Consider the following 18,646-nt stretch of genomic DNA (forward strand, 5'->3'; position numbering starts at 1 on the left):
ACAGCCGACTCTTTTAGAGGGCCGAGCCAAAAAAGCCGGTTCTCTAAAAAAAAAAAGGGAATCCTCATCACTATCAGGAAGAGCACAAGCGCATTCCTGCTTCAACTTCAAATACAAGGGTGTGCTCGATTTGTTCACCACATCAGGCGGTATATCACAATGCACTAATGGTAAATGGTCTGCATTTATATAGCGCTTTTCAAGTCAATGAAGACTTCCCAAAGTGCTTTACAATGTGCTTCACACTTACCCATTCACACACCAATAGCGGCCGTGCAGCCATGCAAGGCGCCAACCTGCTTAAGGACATTGTTCATCTTTTAAAAAACACAGTGGCCAAGATGAATCTCATAAGACGACGATAACAGTCAATATTTTGAAGGAATTATACTACCTTAAAAGATATATTTTTTACATGGGCTCTGTCGTCCATAATCGTGTGAAGTTACATTATCATAGTCACACAATCATGAGATCTATCTATCTATCTATCTATCTATCTATCTATCTATCTATCTATCTATCTATCTATCTATCTATCTATCTATCTATCTATCTATCTATCTATCTATCTATCTATCTATCTATCTATCTATCTATCTATCTATCTATCTGTCTGTCTGTCCGTCCGTCCGTCCGTCCGTCCGTCCGTCCGTCCGTCCGTCCGTCCGTCCGTCCGTCCGTCCGTCCGTCCGTCCGTCCGTCCGTCCGTCCGTCCGTCCGTCCATCTATCTATCTATCTATCTATCTATCTATCTATCTATCTATCTATCTATCTATCTATCTATCTATCTATCTATCTATCTATCTATCTATCTATCTATCTATCTATCTATCTATCTATCTATCTATCCATCTATCTAGGTGATATCCTTCGGGAGGGGTGACCGACAGCAAAACAAACACATACACAAAAACAAAAACCTGAGTTGGTCATGCTTTTTGTCCCTCCAGATGAAACGGGACACAAGAAAGCGGCCATGTCACTCGGGTCAAGATGACACAACACCCTCTTCTGTTCAACAGCAGAGCCTGACAGCTTACACTGGTTTACCCCAACCGTGTCATACAGGTGCCCTGCCCATCCCTTAGAACACATCTAAACATCCCACTATCCTTTAACAACACCTCTCCCCATTCCTATCACCAACAAGAGCTCTAGCTTCCACTACATTTAGACATCTTTCCTCCAGTGCACTGATAACACCATCCATCCACGTCAATCGCGGCCTTCCTCTTGGTCTCCTTCCATTTACTTCTGCTCTGTAGATCCTCTTCAACATTCGCTCCTCATCCATCCTCTCCATGTGTCCAAACCAAACAAGTACTCTCTCATCCACACGCTTGCTCAGTTCCGCTTCTACTCCAGTTCTGTCTCTCACAATGTCATATCTCAATCCATCAATCTTGTCACTCCTGACATACTCCTCATCACTTCATCTCAAAATCCTTCTTCCTCAAATCTGCGTTCAGGCTCAAAGTCTCTGCACAATACAACACAGTCGGCACAATGTAACTCTCATACAGTCCTCTCTTTACATCCATACTCACACTCGTGTTGCTCATCACTCTCCTCAGAGCACCCAAAATCTTGCTTCCTTGATTCAATATCTCGCACTCCATTCCACCACCTGCAGCCACATCACAAACCAAGTACCTAAGCTTTCAACTTCTTCCAGCACCTGTCCATTCAACCTTATCTCCAACGCAATTCCCACTCCATCACGTGAACTGTTTAAAACTGCTAAAAAGGACACAGATGTACACGTGATTTAAAAATACATTTGGAAAATGACATACTTTAAAAATACATCGTGCAAACTGTCAGTTTCCAATTTAAATCAAGTTTTTTAGTTTGAACAATTTTTATTGACACTTTTAACAGCAAATAAACAATTTGAGGTTTGAACATTTTTTATCGACACTTTCAAGAGCAACTAAACATGTTTACAATTTCATTATTTGGGTTTTTTAAGGGTTATTGATCTATCTTCGTTATTCATTATCCATTATCCGTTATCGGTCAGTTCATAATACGCTACAAAGCCTAGGAGCCGGGACACTTACTCTCAGCCAAAAGGCCAAGCTAAGGTCCTAGCCCTAAAGCCTTGCTGCGATCATTGCGAATGCACCGTTCCCGGAGGTACTGCAATACCGGGCCGATGCGTGGAGTGGACAGAACAAGCTCTTATTCCATCTCCGGATTGCAAAAAGATTTATTCGTAATGAAGAGAAACAAGACAGCAATCAAGCATATTCATCATACGTTCATTATTTAAATCAAGTAGAATACAAATAAAATAAAGCGTGTTGACCTCTACCCGGGACGTGCAGACCTCAACAACGAGTGTCTTCGCCCGGACAATTGATTACGTCATTGTTTACAAAACAAACGTGATCTGAGTTTGTTTATATTCGTGCTTTTGAAATAGACAATTTCTTCAATTTGTGTAAAAAGACGATATTACGTCATATTTTTCTCTTGGCATATGTAATGTTTAAGCGATAACTAAAACGGCCTTTGGCTATATTATTGTTAAATCGTTTGTTTTTATTGAAACGGGAAACGGTAGTGCCTGTCACATTCAGAGTTGCAGTACTTCAAGTCAACAGGACGAGGATTTGAAAAGTGACCAGGGGGACCAGGAAACCCGCCCATTCGGTTCTGGATAACGGAAACTATGCCGTGATGGAAGCGTCCACGGCTGGAAGTGTCCACGCAGGCGCTAGCTAAGAACGATTGAACTGGCTGTCAAGTGTGATGTAAGAAACACGAAATTGTAAAGTATTTTTCAGAATCAAAGTATTCATTCGTTATCTATCTAGGGCATCTGCGATGTGATCCCTAGAGACGTTAGCTCACTTAAGCTACGTTTTATTTTGAAATGCCCAAACCGGAACATCTCTAAATATGTGATGATGTCTACGATCACTCCGTGTGGCGGTTACCGGCTCACAAGAGAAGAGGAGGCCGACCGAAGCCAGACGGCACTGCGGCAGCAACGGTAGGGTTGGGCTCCATTAACACATAAACACGCCTAACGGGACTTTAAGCCACATTGGGGAACAAAACCTTTACAGTTATTTGTTTGATAAAACAAACAAAACTATAAAAAAAAATCTGTTGGGTTATGAGTTTCCCAATGCGAGTAGCGACACGTGAAGCTGACTAGCGAAAATAAGAGGAGGGGGACAAGGGTATCTGCCTAGCTGATGCTCACCTTTTTGCATCACCTATATTAATAAAGCTTGTACTACTACGTTACGAAAATTGAGGACATTCTGACTTAAAAATGCACGTCTGCTGACTTAAATCATGCTAGAAAAAAAAACAAAGAGTTATACATCGCCCCTGTGTGATGGCCGACCCCAGCCGCATAATTGTAACGATGGCGACCCCAAAGAAAGCATCGCCTTCACAACTCATCACACCTCCAACTCAAAACAACGACTCCCATTTCCACTTTTGTGATTTGCCCGCGGAAGTCGATGTGCCACGAAGAATAGGCTTATACTGTATCAAGCACGCATCGCTTTGTGTAAATGGGTAGCAACCAAATTGCCCTTTAAATGTCCTATATTATTTTACAATAGCAAGCTGTATGATGATACTCCCCCCTTTCTGCATGGTAGGGGGAGGCTTTGTTTTCATGGAGCAGATGCAGCTAGCTTGGCATAGATGCATCCTCCCTTTGTGCTTATTTTTCTTTCACTACTCACTACACAGTAGTAAAGGGGCTATTCCATGTAATGCGTTGGCGCTTGTAATAACGTTTTGGACTCAAAACTAAAAGCAATATATATGCATGATTCTTTATTGGAGACCTACACCATATCTTTCGAGAAAACTCAATAAAACGGCCAAACCCACTCTCCAGACAAAAAATAATAACTCTTCAGCGCATTTTATTTCACTCTATTGTCACGTCCAGAACAACGGGTAGACCCAATCGCGTAACGTTTCTCACAAGTTCAGTGTTCATTTTACCTGTGAGAAGTGATGGGTCACGGGGACTCGCATGCTCATGTCCCGCCACAGTTGTAATGCCTTCTCAAGGTCCAATCCATTATCATCCTCTTCATAGCGTAACCAGGAATATAATTGAGTCCATTTTGGCTGAAGAGTCCTTGCTAGGAGTATTCTTTTGTTTGTTTTCTTTCGTCGAATCGTTTGCTTCAACACACGTGTTTTCCTTGCCTTCGCGATCTTCCGAAGAATTTCTCCGCCGTTTTTTCGTGCCGGAATCATTGCTGTTGTTATCACTTTCTGCATTAAGTTTCGACTTATTACTGACACTGAAGAAATTACCAATTTTGTGTTGAATACTAACTTTTTTCAGAGGCATACTTAGCCTTCACCTTCCCTCGCCGACAACCACCACAACAATGACGTAATCTCGAAACAACGAGATCGGCGTGCAGTCGAAAACTCGAACCGCGAGACCAAAACAACAATGGCGGATCTGCCTGACAAAAAGTTTGGAGTGCGGTAAATCTTTGTTTAAGAAAATTGTAATCGGGTAAAAATGACAATTTTTTGACAAAAAAGTTGCGTCCCAGGGACGCACGTTGACTTGACACTATGCATCCCCGGCAAAAATGATGCGTCTAGGACGCAGGGACGCGGGCAAACAAGAAAACTGCAAGTTTATTGAGATAGAAAAAGGAAGGGCAGCGCCCGCGATCCGGTGCTCACTAGACGCGGGAATCTAGTCGCTCTCGCAATCGGATCGTGATCTAAATATGGATGTGGATCTTCCGTAGCCGGAGATGGAAGTGTCAGGGACGGAAAAACAGGTCGATAGCCGGGACTGGAGAGCAAAAACATGGTCTGGATCAAAAACGGGTCGTAAGCCGGGATGGGAGAGCAGACGTGGTCGGGATCAAAAACGGATCGTAGCTGGGGACAAACGGGGAGATCAGGAACGGACAGGTGGAAAAACGGGATATAATATATGAAACAATAATAATGCCATAGCCCGTGTACCATACCAACAAGTATCCCACTTAAAATGTTCTCCCTCCTGCAGTTACTTACTGTAAGGTTGTTTAACTTCATTTTGGCCGTGATTTTTGTCATGAATAATGGTTTCAAAACGATGTGCGACCAGAGTTTTATTTTGGTAAAAAATGCCACCCTATACCGCACATGAGAAGGATGCAGATGTATTTTACCTTCAGGTATTTGACGAGGTCACAATTGTAAACTTGGGAATAGGAGGGTCATTATTGGTTTTCCATTCCGTTTAATAGATGTGAACCTTCAACATCTTTAAAATTTATAAACATTTGTCTTTGGTCGTTGAGCCATTCATTTATTATTCATCATTTTTTCATAGCTTGTGCAAACTACGCTTGAAAAAATATCCAAGAACCGGTAAAAGGCAGATGTCATACTTGCATGTGCATTCTGCTATATGTCATTGGCTAAGAGACACGGAAAACACCGTAAGGACATTTCTTCATACCAGCCTTAAAGGTAGAAAAGCGCTACAGCGCTCCTGCCGCTTGTTGTAAAAACACTAGGTTGCACTCCCGACATAAAGATTTTAAAAAAGTAAATTTTATCACCAAGCCAGATATACTCATGAAAAGAGCCACGCTTGGCCCTCGAGCCATACATTCCTGACCCCTATTTTATATGTTTTTGTGCTTAATGCTGTTGACAAGCCACAACCTATTTCACAGATTTCAAAGCTGTTCATTCCTCATTGTCATCAAGAAATAGGTTATCTTTCAGAAAACAACCTTACGTCTTAAAAAGACTTTGGATGTATTAACACATTTGATTTGTGCACGGATCCAACAGGAGAATATCTAGAAGAAAATATGCTTTAGTTCTCTGTGTTGCTGTTTTTCTTTTGTAAGAAAAAAATCAAAATCTTTAAAATTCCTCCTAAAATAGGAACAAGTGTGGTAACCTTTTGTAGCCAACTGCCTGGTTTTGTAGTTACAAAGCATTTACTTATTAAACACATTTTCACAAATCCTTCCTTATAAATTATATTTTTCCTTTCCATCAATTAATTTAATGCATTTTTCTCATACTAGTTTGAAATGTATTCATACCGCTTTTATTTTTAATGCGTCTCCTTAGCTTGATTGGGCATCAAGCCATAGAATGTTAAGATAATACCATCCAGTCCAGCTTTCCCTCCCTTGGCAATTTTTGCTCTTTTGGCCTTCTCTCTCCAAATGTGCCTTTTAATCGCCTCAGTGGATCTGACAAAAACTGGTTCACTTTGACTACGATCACATTTATTATTTGTTTCACGTGGAAAGTCACGATTAAGATAAGAGTATGTTATGTGTATGGGTCATTTGGTTATAATTATTTTAAAACCTCCACAATACTAGTTTGTTTTGTGTACCAATTTTAGGACTTTGTTGTTACGTGGGCTGCCCGCAGCCATTGTGTATGAAGGGAAGTTAGGGAGAGACTTCTGTTTTCTTCCCTTAAAATGATGTAATCTTTGTTTTCGGAGCGTCACATTACATTGGAACCTCCGAAGCTGAGTGCAATAAGATCTGAATTGCTGTCTGGTTAACCCCAGAGTTATTTTAATGTCAAATTACCATGTGGGACTGAAAATATGCATGTTTGCCCTTATACAGCGTTTATTACTTCTGTTCAATCAATTTTGTAAGTCATTTAAGTGCCAAACTGGTCTAAAGAGCAAAATATCTCATAATACATAATAACTGAACACACAGTGCAGTTTGTGTTAGTTATAATTGCCACTTCATCTATATATATATATATATATATATATATATATATATATATATATATATATATATATATATATATATATATATATATATATATATTCTATATATTCTAGATACAGTATATTCAAATCTAGACAGGAACTTATCTTCATCAGATCAGACACAACATCTTTAGCTTTTTTGATCGGTAGATCAGAGACACTTTAAATGGTGGAAAGTATGGATGGTAATGCTAACTTCCCATTAAGCATGCGTTGAAAATTTTGAATTGTGTGTATAAATTCTCAATAAATGTCACATACAAGTCACAAGAGTGCGTGTGCCTGATTTTTTTGAGTCATGTTTTTCCCCGTTGGCTTTACTGCGTATGCTAATGTTGTTTGGATTGAGGAAGAGCTGATGTTTTTGCCAAAATAACGATGGTGACTCTCACTTCTGCTTGACTAGAAATGTTAAAAGAGCTTTTTTTGTGGTGTGTCTGCCATGAACTGGAGAATCAGAAGTTGCAAATCATTTTCAGCTCCACTGTTATGGAACTTCATGGGCGTTCCTAAATTTTTTTTTTCCTGTGTTTAACACCATGAGCAAAAAAAAATAACATGAGTGACCTCACTTCTGTTTTCAGTTATGGCACACTCCCATGCCTTTTTTAGTTATCTTTTTGCAACATATATCAATCTTTTATTTGTAGAGTAGTGTGGAGTAGTTCTGGTTTTGTTCCTATTGTTCTTTTGCCAATGTTGACTTTGCCTTGCAGTGTGAGACATGTCAAATTCTCCCCTTTTTGTCTGCTGTAGAGCTTTAGGCCAGTTGAGCGTCAACCTTGAAAAATAAATCATCGGCTCTTGAAGAAAAGTCCACGTTTCATGGCTCGCATTGTTGTGTGCTTTCTTAAATCAGATTTTGTGTATCCTTTTATCTAATCAAATTTCCTCCTTAATAAATGGTGTTGTGTTGGCTTGTTGCACCATTGTTTATATCCATAAAGACAGAAGGAGCATATATCTTTCTATATGTGGGTCTTTGGGTCATGAGGTGCACAGAGTCCACTGAGGATGTGTAGCACATTGTGTCTTACAGCCTGCAGTTTGTGTCGTGTGTGCGTTGTATGTGCATGCATTCGTGTGCTAAGCTTAAGTGTTTGTGTGTCAATAACAATGAAACAGGGGAAACGGTTGCTGGCTATATAGAGGTGTGTGCTAGTTTGTTCCTTTCGCCAACTGATCGTGTGTTACTGCCTTTTACTGTCTTATGGTCACGTATCCCCCCTCCTAATGTATAAATGCAAGTCACAATAACACACCTGAAAGCATACTTGTAAAATACGCATTGAGATGCTATATTGACATCTGACACTGGAGTATTTTGTTGCTTTGCCTAAACGTTTTTGGCGCAGCCATGTATTGATCTCTCTGTGTTGACGCCAGTGTAATATAAGGACCCTTTCAACTGCTGCAACCGTCAAATATAATGAAGTGCTCACAGAAAAGCAGCATCCATCCACTGCATTATTCAGGGTACTCTATAAAATATCTTGTGCCTCTGAAAAAGGCTACAAACATAACAGCTGATTTATGTATACAAATTAATGAGTCACATATGCATAATTAGTATACAATCCTAAACAATGGCTATACAGATTTATTTTAGTTCACATTGTTTCCTCTGAAAGCTATTGATTGTACTGATGCTTTCTTTGTTTGCACTCATAGATCTGCACTCATAAATCTCCAATAGCTTCAAGGGATGACAATAGCCCCTTTAGTCTGTCCCTCTCTCTGACTGGCTGACCACACATTGTTTAGCTGTTTAGTCTTTTAATGCTGTCTTGTTCTGTGATCTTCAGTGCATGAGCCCCTCAGGGTGTGAGCTGTTGTTGTCTTTTTTCGCTCTTGAAACATCACATAGCTGACATAGAACATTTATTTGTACATTGTTTCTTGAAGTTGAGTAAATCCTTACTCACCCCAGGTCAGCTTTTGTAATCATAGCCACTTTTCAACAATTTAATTTTTCACTCATGCCTTTAGGTGGCATCAGTCCTGTTAATGATTTATACTGAAGAAAAAACATTTTAAATCTATGGGGCTTCATAGTTAACTAAAGAGATCATGCTTATTTTTTTATTTGTCCAAAGTAAACCTAACCAGTGAAATCCACAATCCACACAACATCAAGCTAAAATAAGAAGCCTGAAACATGTGTCACAGAAAATATGAATTGTTGCTTTCATTCGATCTTTACTGATATCAATATTTGTGGAATATTAGCATATTAAAGTTTAACCGTTTTAAAAGGGAATATTGTATACCAGTTTCAGCAAAATACATCAAATAACAGCGATAATCAAATAGGCTATTACCATATTTTGGAGCAATTCTGTGATCAAAAGTTGTGTTTGTGTCTGAGATAGTTTTTGTTACCAGCGGGCCGTCAGACTGTAGATTTAAAAAAAAGCTGTGTTTTCTGTGTCACCAGTCACTGGATTACATCATGCCACGTATCGTTGTATAGCTTAAAGTCTTGAAATTCAAGATTAATTTAAAAATATACTTAATACAGAAACATCACGAACAGTCTGAAACAAGATACCCAAATACTATCAGGACGGGATAGGTTACCTAACAGTCCTGGGAAATTCTACTCATGACACGACTCCCTGCAAATATATTGTGGTTAGATTCAAAAAAGTCCAGTGAACCCAACCATTTAAAATATTTACTCTAAAACAAACGATAATGCCGTCAGATAATAAAAAAAATGCATAAAAGCAATCCTGCATCGTTTGGCGATCTTTGTCGTGAATCTGTCTGTTTTACTTCACAACTTCCTTTTAAAAATGAAAAGACATGCCAAATGACTTCCAGTATAGCCATTAGCCTTTGATAATTTGATTCACACACTTCTTGGCCAATTGCAAGCTTTTTTTTCACGGTACCTAGTCTGTGATAACCTATGAGGGCCTGTAATAAAAAAAATATATATAAGTCATGACAGTTTCAGCTTCCAAAAACTTTAATATAATAATAATAATAATTTCCTTGTATTGTCATTCTGTGTAACAATGTACACAGAACGAAATGTCGATTGCACCTGACCCGTTGTAGCGAGCCGATGCAGCCGCAGCCAACAGAGGGCGCCGCCGACCAGTCAAGTCAAGTCAAGTCAAATTTATTTATATAGCCCTTAATCACAAAAATGTCTCAAAGGACTGCACAGGATTACAGTTACAAAATTACACAATTACCTCATCTTAAACCAGCAAACCAGCAAACCAGCATGCGGGCAAGGAAAAACTCAAAAACCTCAGTGTGAGGAGAAAAGAGAAACCTTGAGAAAGGACCTCACATGTGGTAATCCCCCTTCCAGGATTGAACAGGGTGAATTACAATTAGCATTACTGTACACAGAATAGTAAACACTAGGTAAGATGTTGAAAATGTCCGGAAAGAGCATGACATCAACGACGACGCCAGCTGGTAAATGCAGGGGTTGACATGCTGCAGGTCAGACCCCGGTCCGTTGACCCATCCCAGATCATCCTTCTCCTTCGTATCAGCCAGGCAGGCCTCAGAAAAAGACAGGACAAAACAGAATACAAGGTGGGCATCAATCATATGCTTTGGAATAGAAGTGTGTCTTAAGCCTCAATTTAAAAACTTCCGTTGAGGTTGCAGATCTTATCTCCAGAGGCAGGGCGTTCCACAACACCGGGGCCCGGATGGAGAACGCTCTCGAGCCCGCAGACTTCTTGGCTCTCGGAGTCACAAGTAGACCGGCATTTTCCGAGCGCAGACTCCGTGCAGGAACATAGGGGGAAATCAAATCGGAGAGATAAGAGGGTGCAAGCCCATGCAAACATTTATATGTTAATAAGAGAACCTTAAAGTCACATCTTAAGTGGACTGGGAGCCAGTGCAAGTTGGCCAATACAGGTGTAATATGCTCAAACTTTTTAGTCTTAGTCAAAAGTCTAGCTGCCGCATTCTGAACCTGCTGCAAACTTTTAATGCTAGACATCGGGAGACCAGAAAGCAATACATTACAGTAATCAAGCCGAGAAGTAATAAACGCATGAATTAAAATCTCTGCATCTGATTGGGACAGCATTGAACGAATCTTCGCAATATTACGGAGGTGGTAGAAAGCTATTCTAGTAATATTTTTCACATGTAACTGAAACGACAGGTTAGGATCAAATATAACACCTAGATTTTTGACCGAGTCACTATGGGTGATATTACATTTGTCTAGGTTCAGGGTAATGTTTGAAAACAAATGACGACAGTGAGCTGGACCAATAATCAACATTTCAGTTTTTTCTGGGTTAAGGCGTAAAAAATTATTTGACATCCATCTTTGAATCTCAGTAAGGCAATCCTCCAGATTTCTAAAACTTAAATGTCCAGTTTTTTCCAGTGGCACATACAGTTGAGTGTCATCTGCATAGCAATGGAAACTAATATTATACTTGCGGATAATGTCACCAAGCGGGATCATATAAATACTAAAAAGAAGGGGGCCAAGTACAGAGCCTTGAGGAACACCACAAGGGACATTAGATTGTTTAGAGGTCATATTGCCATAGTTAACACATTGCATCCTGTCTGACAGGTAGGACCTAAACCACGAGAGTACAGTTCCTGAGATACCAATGCGTTCTAGACGAATCAATAATATGTTGTGGTCGACCGTATCAAAAGCAGCGCTGAGATCCAGCAGCAGTAACATTGATGAGGCACCAGAATCTATTGTTAAAAGGAGATCATTGGTTACTTTTGCAAGGGCTGTCTCAGTAGAATGATTTGCTCTAAATGCTGACTGGACAGTTTCAAAAAGGTTATTTTCTGACATGAAGTCATTTAGCTGCTGTGCAACGACCTTTTCAAGTAATTTCGCAAGAAATGGCAGATTTGACACTGGCCTATAATTACCTAGGCTTTCTGGGTCAAGGTTAGGTCGCTTAAGCGTGGGTTTAATGACAGCAGACTTGAAGGCTACAGGAACAATACCCGAGGATAGCGATATATTAATAATATTTAAAACTGATGGTCCTAAGATCTCAAACAGATCCTTCACCAGTGAAGCTGGAAACGGATCAAGCAGGCACGTAGTTTGTTTGGCCCTACTGACCATCTGTGTTAGATTATCAAGGGACAATTCATTGAAACTGGAGAATGTTTCTAAACAACCGCTGACACAGTCCATACCTAGCACCTCCACATCTTTGATATAGGAGGAGGAAACAGAGCGTTCTTTTAAAATTTCATTCCTGATTAGTTGAATCTTTTTATTAAAAAATTCCATAATGTCATTAGCAGAATGAGTGCAACCATTTGGGTTAAGTTGTTGTCTGGTAAGTTTCGCCACTGTGTCAAATAAAAATTTTGGATTATTCTTATGTTCAACAATAATCTTAGAAAAATACGAAGCTTTAGCTGAGGCAAGAGCTACTTTATATTTCAGCAAACTGTCACACCAGGCCAGTCGAAAAACCTCCAGCTTAGTAGTGCGCCATTTTCGTTCAATTTTTCTGCAACTTTGTTTGAGTAACCTAGTTTCTTCAGTAAACCAAGGTGTATTCTTCTTGGGTCGGAATTTATACTTTAGGGGCGCCACAGAATCAAGAACATTTACCAAAGCAGTATTGAAGTTGTTTGTAAGTGAGTCAACAGACCCAGTGTACGAAGGGAAGGCTGGAGTTACCATAGGTAATAATTCTTTTAAGGCTAACACCGTTTTAGGGCGGATATTGCGACTGCTAAAGCCTATATTTTCCTTATCACAGTAAACATTAAACAACACCTCACATTTAACAAAATAGTGATCAGAGATGGCATTAGGATACGGTAACACTGTAACATTTGAGGCTACTACGCCACGGGTCAGGACAAGATCTAGAGTGTTCCCATCTTTATGAGTTGGCACATCAACTATTTGATTGAAACCAAATGTATCCATCAGTGACTTAAATGCAATTGCAAGTGAATTTGATGGGGAGTTTATGTGAACATTAAAATCACCAATAATTACAACATTGTCCGCATACGTAACTAAGTCTGTTAACAAATCAGAAAATTCTTCCAAAAAATTTGAGTATGGTCCAGGTGGGCGATACACAACAACTACATAAATTGGTGTTGACATTAAGGACCTCATAACAAGTGCTTCAAACGTTTTAAAACTAGTAGGGGTATTAGAAGTAAATTTCAACCTATTTTCCGATATAAGAGCAACACCTCCACCTTTTTTGCATGGTCGTGCCAAGTGCGCACTCACAAAGTTAGGGGGAGAAGCCTCATTTAACACTACAAACTCATTTGGTTTCAACCAGGTCTCACAAAGGCCAATAAGGTTAAGATTGTGTTCATTAATAAGGTCATTAACAAGTAAAGCTTTGGAGGCTAGTGATCTAATATTAAGAAGGCCAAGCTTCAGCACTGTGGACTGAGCTGAAACCTTTCGCGAGTTTTGCACCTTAGTGGTAACCACCACAGGATTCGACTGCCGGTCCCGGGTCTTGTGCCTTGCATGACGGCAGATGCGGCCCGAATTCCATACCACAGGAATATTGTTGACCGGTGGAGTAGCAGGATGACTATTGGTAGAAAATAATGTTATTTCTTCTCCCTCCTCACCTAACAAGGGAGAAACAGAGGTAAGAGGCACAGAAGAAGATGCTATAGAATAGTATAGATCAGGGTGTATGGTGCAGTCAGTAGAACACTCTAAACTAGAAAAACTATGTGAATTGCATGAATCTAGCATAGCGCTAGTTAGCTCTAGCGTTACAGACTCCACACCCATGGTAACAGGTTCACTAATCACCTGTGACCTGGCCTGCACTAGTGTATCCTGTCATGGAAGGCTTAAACAGTAATCTATATTTTTAGAAAGAGTGAGAGCACCTTCCCAGTTAGGGTGAAGGCCGTCTCTCCTCAGCAGGTCAGGTCGGCCCCAGAAATCAGGCCAGTTATCCACAAACCTAAATCCCTTCTGATTGCAAAAACTTGCCAGCCATCGGTTTAGCGAGACTAGTCTGCTAAACCTCTCATCATTGCCTCTCGCAGGCAAGGGGCCAGAGACAATTACTCGATGCCGACTCATCTTTCTGGCGAGATTACAGGTCCTAGCAATATTTTTCTTTGTAATCTCAGATTGTCTCATTCTAGTATCATTGGAGCCGACGTGAATGACTATATCGGTGTAGCTAGCCCTGACCACTTTTTAAGTCTTAGGAATGACTCGGCCGGGGCGCGAACCACCGACCTCCCAGTCTCAAAGCGGGCGCCTTACCATCTAGGCTACTGAGCTGGTCCCTAGTAATCAATTTAAATGTGGATTGACACATTGGTTAGCCAATGACATTTCCGACATAATTTTACAAGCTGTATTGAAATCACAGCCAAAAGAAAACGTGCGCTAATGCAACCTGGGCTCAATTTTCACGTGCAATGATAACGTGGAAGTGTGCACAATCAATGATTGACTTTTGGAAAGAGAATTCAAACATTTACAACTCTTTCACAATATCTAAAAAATGACCAAAGTAAAATACACGAATGAGAATTTCAACAGCTGCGAACTCGTTGTCTCCAAGTGGCCACTTTTGGAAACGCCTAGACCTACCATTATAAAAATACAATGTTTAGTTTTTTAGATTTTGATCAAATTTGACAAGGTATTAGGTAAGGCTTCAAGCTTTTGTCTCATCTGTTTTCTAGCTAAGATGCCCATGCTACACGCTTTTGCAGGCATTTGATTGCAAAAAAATTAGGCGGGATAAAAACCTTCTATATCTGTGTGTTCCGACTCAGATGACTCAATGTTAGTAGTACTTGCAGTGATTATTTCAAATTGGGAGAAAACGTCATTGTGTTACCTTTTAAAAGAGACCAAAACTGTCCATATTCTCCAAACGGTTCAAGAACAGCATTCAATTTACTTTGGGTACACCTTGGATTGGGATTATATTTTACAGTATCAGTAAGGGGTGTCATTAACTTCATGTGTTTTCTTGATATTTTGTATCACCACTGTTGGATTTGGATCCAAATGTTTTTTTATTTGGTAGACTCTGTACTAGGGCGGTCGCAAATATGACATAGTAATTAAATCGTGAATATTTTTCACAATCTCGATTGCCATCTATTTTTTCCTCTAACCCTTTTTTGATGACTCTTGACTGAAATGAATAGACATCAACATGCGGCGACGCAAACGTGGAAACGGAAAACACCGGCATTCTGAGTGTACAGTGGGACCTCGCTACTTCGCGGTTCCACGTTCGCGGGTTCAGAGCTTCGCAGGTTCAGAGCTTCGCGGGTATAAAAAAAAAGAATATAAAATAAAATAATAAAAAAATAAAATTAAAAAAATATATTGTTATTATTATTATTTGTTTAAGCATTCTTGAAGGGGCGTCGCTACCTCGCGTATTTTCACTTTTCGTGGGTGGTCTTGGTCCCCATTAACCGCGATAACCGAGGGATTACTGTAGTCATCATGGCAGGTTTTTTTTTTATAGTTTGAAAACCATGCACCACTTCAGTATTTTTGACACGTTTTGGGTTTACACCAAGTGATTGCGGTAAGCCCCAAAATACAGACAAAACTTTCTGCAAACCTTGTCTCAAGAGTGTGCCAGTGAAAGGAGCAAACACTACAAATCTTAAGCAGCATTTAGAGTTCAGACAATATAATTCGCCGACCTAGTCGGCAAACGAAAAATGGCAAACAATCCAAGGGTTGCATCTTGTTAATTGGATATACGTGAAGTTTACAGACAAGTCACGACATATAAAAACAAGACAGTGTAAAATGGCACACACTAACAGATAGCATTATACTGTATTTTGCTACTGAAATGCTGCCATTCAATACTGTTGACATACCAGCGTTCTGTACGATCCACCAGGCAAAACATACATCTCACAGACGGCAATCCCGAAATAGTATGACAATGTTAAGGATCGGGTTCTTAAGGATATAAGCGAGGCAGATATCTTCTCACTCACCACAGACATGTGGTCAAGCTCAAATACGACCCTAATGTATTGGAATCTTAAAACTTGAAGCGAAGCGAAACATTTATCTGCTCTGCTGCTTTATTCACTTTAAGTGCGTGAGTATATTTTTCTCGTCTGTGCACCTCGTTTTTTGCGTCCTGTTCAATGTTGCACCTACTGAAAAGTTGAGTCAAAGACCTTAGAACCTGTTACCTCACCTGTGTATGGTTGCTCAAAAGGTTTTAACCTTACAGGCTGAAATCCTGCACTGTTGCAGTTGTTTTAATAAAAGGACCAGAATGTCAAGTTAATGACTTTTCGATTATTTTTTGGCTTGATTTCCTGACCATTAAATGGTTCTTCTTTATCGAGTTGTACAGTATATGTAGTATTAAGTTCACATTACCATGTTAGCATACGATGCAGAGGGGTAAAAATAGACATTCCTCAAATATTATTATTTGTATGACAATCGTTTAGAGAAATTCCTAATCCTGACAGCCCTGCTCTGTAGCTACCCAAAATATCTATTTGGATTCAGGTGAATGTGTTGTTTAATCTACTTGCCGGAATGAATCACCAAGTAAATTTGATGCTTTAGTGCAATGAATTTATCTTGTGTATGGGCCAGGGTATGAGTCGGCCTTCCTAAAGCTACTCCCACTCACACTGACTGTTATACTTTGTTTAGTGCTTGTTTGTCATTGGTCATCCGTGTGATTCAACAGATCGTGATTCTAAAACAAAGATCCAGATGTTACATTTAACATGAACAGTTCAATCCAACCATTTTGCTGGGAAACTGAAGAAAATAGATGACCACGTGACAGCATTTATTTCGCCCGTCTAAGTGTATGTCGTCATCCGTTAAAGAAGACAAAGATTTATTGATAACTTAAGAATCTCTCAGGGAGGGTTGTTCTTGAAACTATTAAACTGAGCAGTTAAAATTGCCAATATGATGGTTGTTACATATTTTCTAAATACAACTTCTACTGTCTGTTAATGTGTTGATTTTATTAGTTTGCCATTCGATTTCAATTAAAAAAGCTTAACAAAGCTGAGTGTCCCCCGTCCTATGGAAGCTCTCTTCTTACTTCCGGACTCTTCAGCTCCTCCACACAAAGAATTCAGTCATTTTCAGATAATCCCACCCTTTCACTCCCCAGTGTGTATGTGGACATCTGAATGTGTGTGTACGCGTATCTCTCTGTGTTTAAGGGGTTTAAGGGTTGGGGGATTTATTACTGAAAGAATAAAATGACCATTAATCTAAATTTGAAGTAGCACGACTGATGCTGAAAGAGTTTTTCAATATTTAGGTCAGGCACTACTGCAGACCCTTGCAAGAAAGCAAAAATATTCAAACATCTCAAAACATTTTGATTGTGGTGAATATGTGGTGCACAATTTAAAGTATTGAGAATACCTTTTACAAACATTTTCAACAGAAAAAATGACAAAGCCCTAAATTTGTTGCAATTTTTGTTTATTTCTACTTGGGAGCAACAATAAAAAGCATGAATTAAATTTTTTAAAAGAGCCGTTAACAAAAGTGCAATATGTCGAACAGTAGTGAGCAGCTTTCAATTGAGGCTATGTTGCACTGCTTTTGAATGTTTGCTTGCAAGTCAAAAATTTTACAGAGTAAGTAAATAAAGATGAAATTGGGACTGAGTATCCGATATAAAGACTAATTTAAAGATTCACTTCGGAAACGCGTAACCTCTGTGTTGTTCCAGCTGTGCCACATGTTCATGTGTGGTCGCTTGTAGGCATGGGGCTTGCTTTAATGATGCCACACAAGCGGGAACACTTCCTTCTAGCCTGAACCGCATCCTTGTCAACATGAAATGCTGCTGTTCTTGCTGCCTCATGTTTTACATTTAGGTTTTGAAAATGTGTAAAAATATGCGGCTATTCTCAAAAGTGAACATCATCATAAGATTTCTGTATGTTTTGTATGTATTTTGCTTTCTTGCGCTTGGTTTGAAATCATAAGGTTTTTTGTGTGCTATCCATTCTAAATTTGTTTTTTTTTTCATGGTTAAGTAAGCCAAACACAAACTTGTTCATTAGATTGCAGTACTTTGATTGCAGCTTTGCGAATAAACTCCGCCAGAAAAACCTTAATACGAATCCTGGAACACATTGCTGCCTTCTGGTTCTTCACTTTATACATTTTGTGTGAGGGACATTTGATTAGATTTTTCACCCAAGGGATTATTTAGTTGATATAGCAAGTACTTAAGAAGTCAAGTGGACATTGGATGAACTCAATAATCTTTCATTCCCACTCTGACATGCCATTGTTTGCACTTTTTTCATTAGAATTATTCTTAACATATGCCAACAGTAGATAAACAGTCAAGAGGAGCATTTGACCCTGAGCTAAATTGCGGGTGTCTCGTGGTCAGTCCTGTTTCAATCACACCTCAATTTCGTTTCGCCGTCATCTTGTGACAACTGGGCGGAAAATCTAGTTAACAATCTGTCCCTGACTCCTTTCGTGTGCTCTGATCTCCAGCCAATCAGATGACTTAAATTCTGCTTGAATACTAACACCTTTATTTTCACTGAAAACTAGCTATTTTCAATGGTGCATTGCATTGCTAACTTGCCAGTCAGCCTGTTTTGGTTTGACCTCCTTTCCTGCTCATGACAAGGCGGGGGATTGACGGCAGTGGCAGAGGGAAAAAAATTGTCCTGTTGGGAAGGCCGGCCAACATTCCTACATCACTTCCTCCGCCGACATCTGGCAATGATCATGGCGGGGGGAAGAGAAAATGTGAGGATCTGTCATAAAAGCTGGCTTAGGCCGTTGCCCAACCAGGCATCAAATTGCAGCATTGCTCCATCTCATTCCACCTAATAAGTAGCCAAACACAACAGTGGCAACATTTTGA

The 18,646-nt window shown here is 39.7% G+C and overlaps 1 protein-coding gene and 1 pseudogene across 5 annotated transcripts in view; one reads left to right on the forward strand and one right to left on the reverse strand.

Annotated features, from left to right (window-relative positions):
* Positions 1-2,121: 2,121 nt before the first annotated feature.
* Positions 2,122-2,248, reverse strand: LOC148353860 (U2 spliceosomal RNA; annotated as a pseudogene).
* Positions 2,249-2,488: 240 nt separating this feature from the next.
* The window catches only part of cep170aa (centrosomal protein 170Aa), a 48,800-nt gene continuing 32,642 nt past the window's right edge, over positions 2,489-18,646 (forward strand). For 2 of the 5 annotated variants that reach the window (XM_088350837.1, XM_088350840.1), the window contains exons 1-2: positions 2,491-2,763; positions 2,827-3,005. The gene's annotated coding sequence lies outside the window, so the exon portion shown is untranslated. Of the gene's footprint in view, positions 2,764-2,826; positions 3,006-18,646 lie in introns of all 5 variants that reach the window. The other 3 variants (XM_088350842.1, XM_088350839.1, XM_088350838.1) reach the window with 3 other exon arrangements.

The sequence above is a fragment of the Urocampus carinirostris genome, chromosome 13, assembly GCF_059441175.1.
Source record: "Urocampus carinirostris isolate Australia breed hairy pipefish chromosome 13, RoL_Ucar_1.0, whole genome shotgun sequence".
NCBI lineage: Eukaryota > Metazoa > Chordata > Actinopteri > Syngnathiformes > Syngnathidae > Urocampus > Urocampus carinirostris.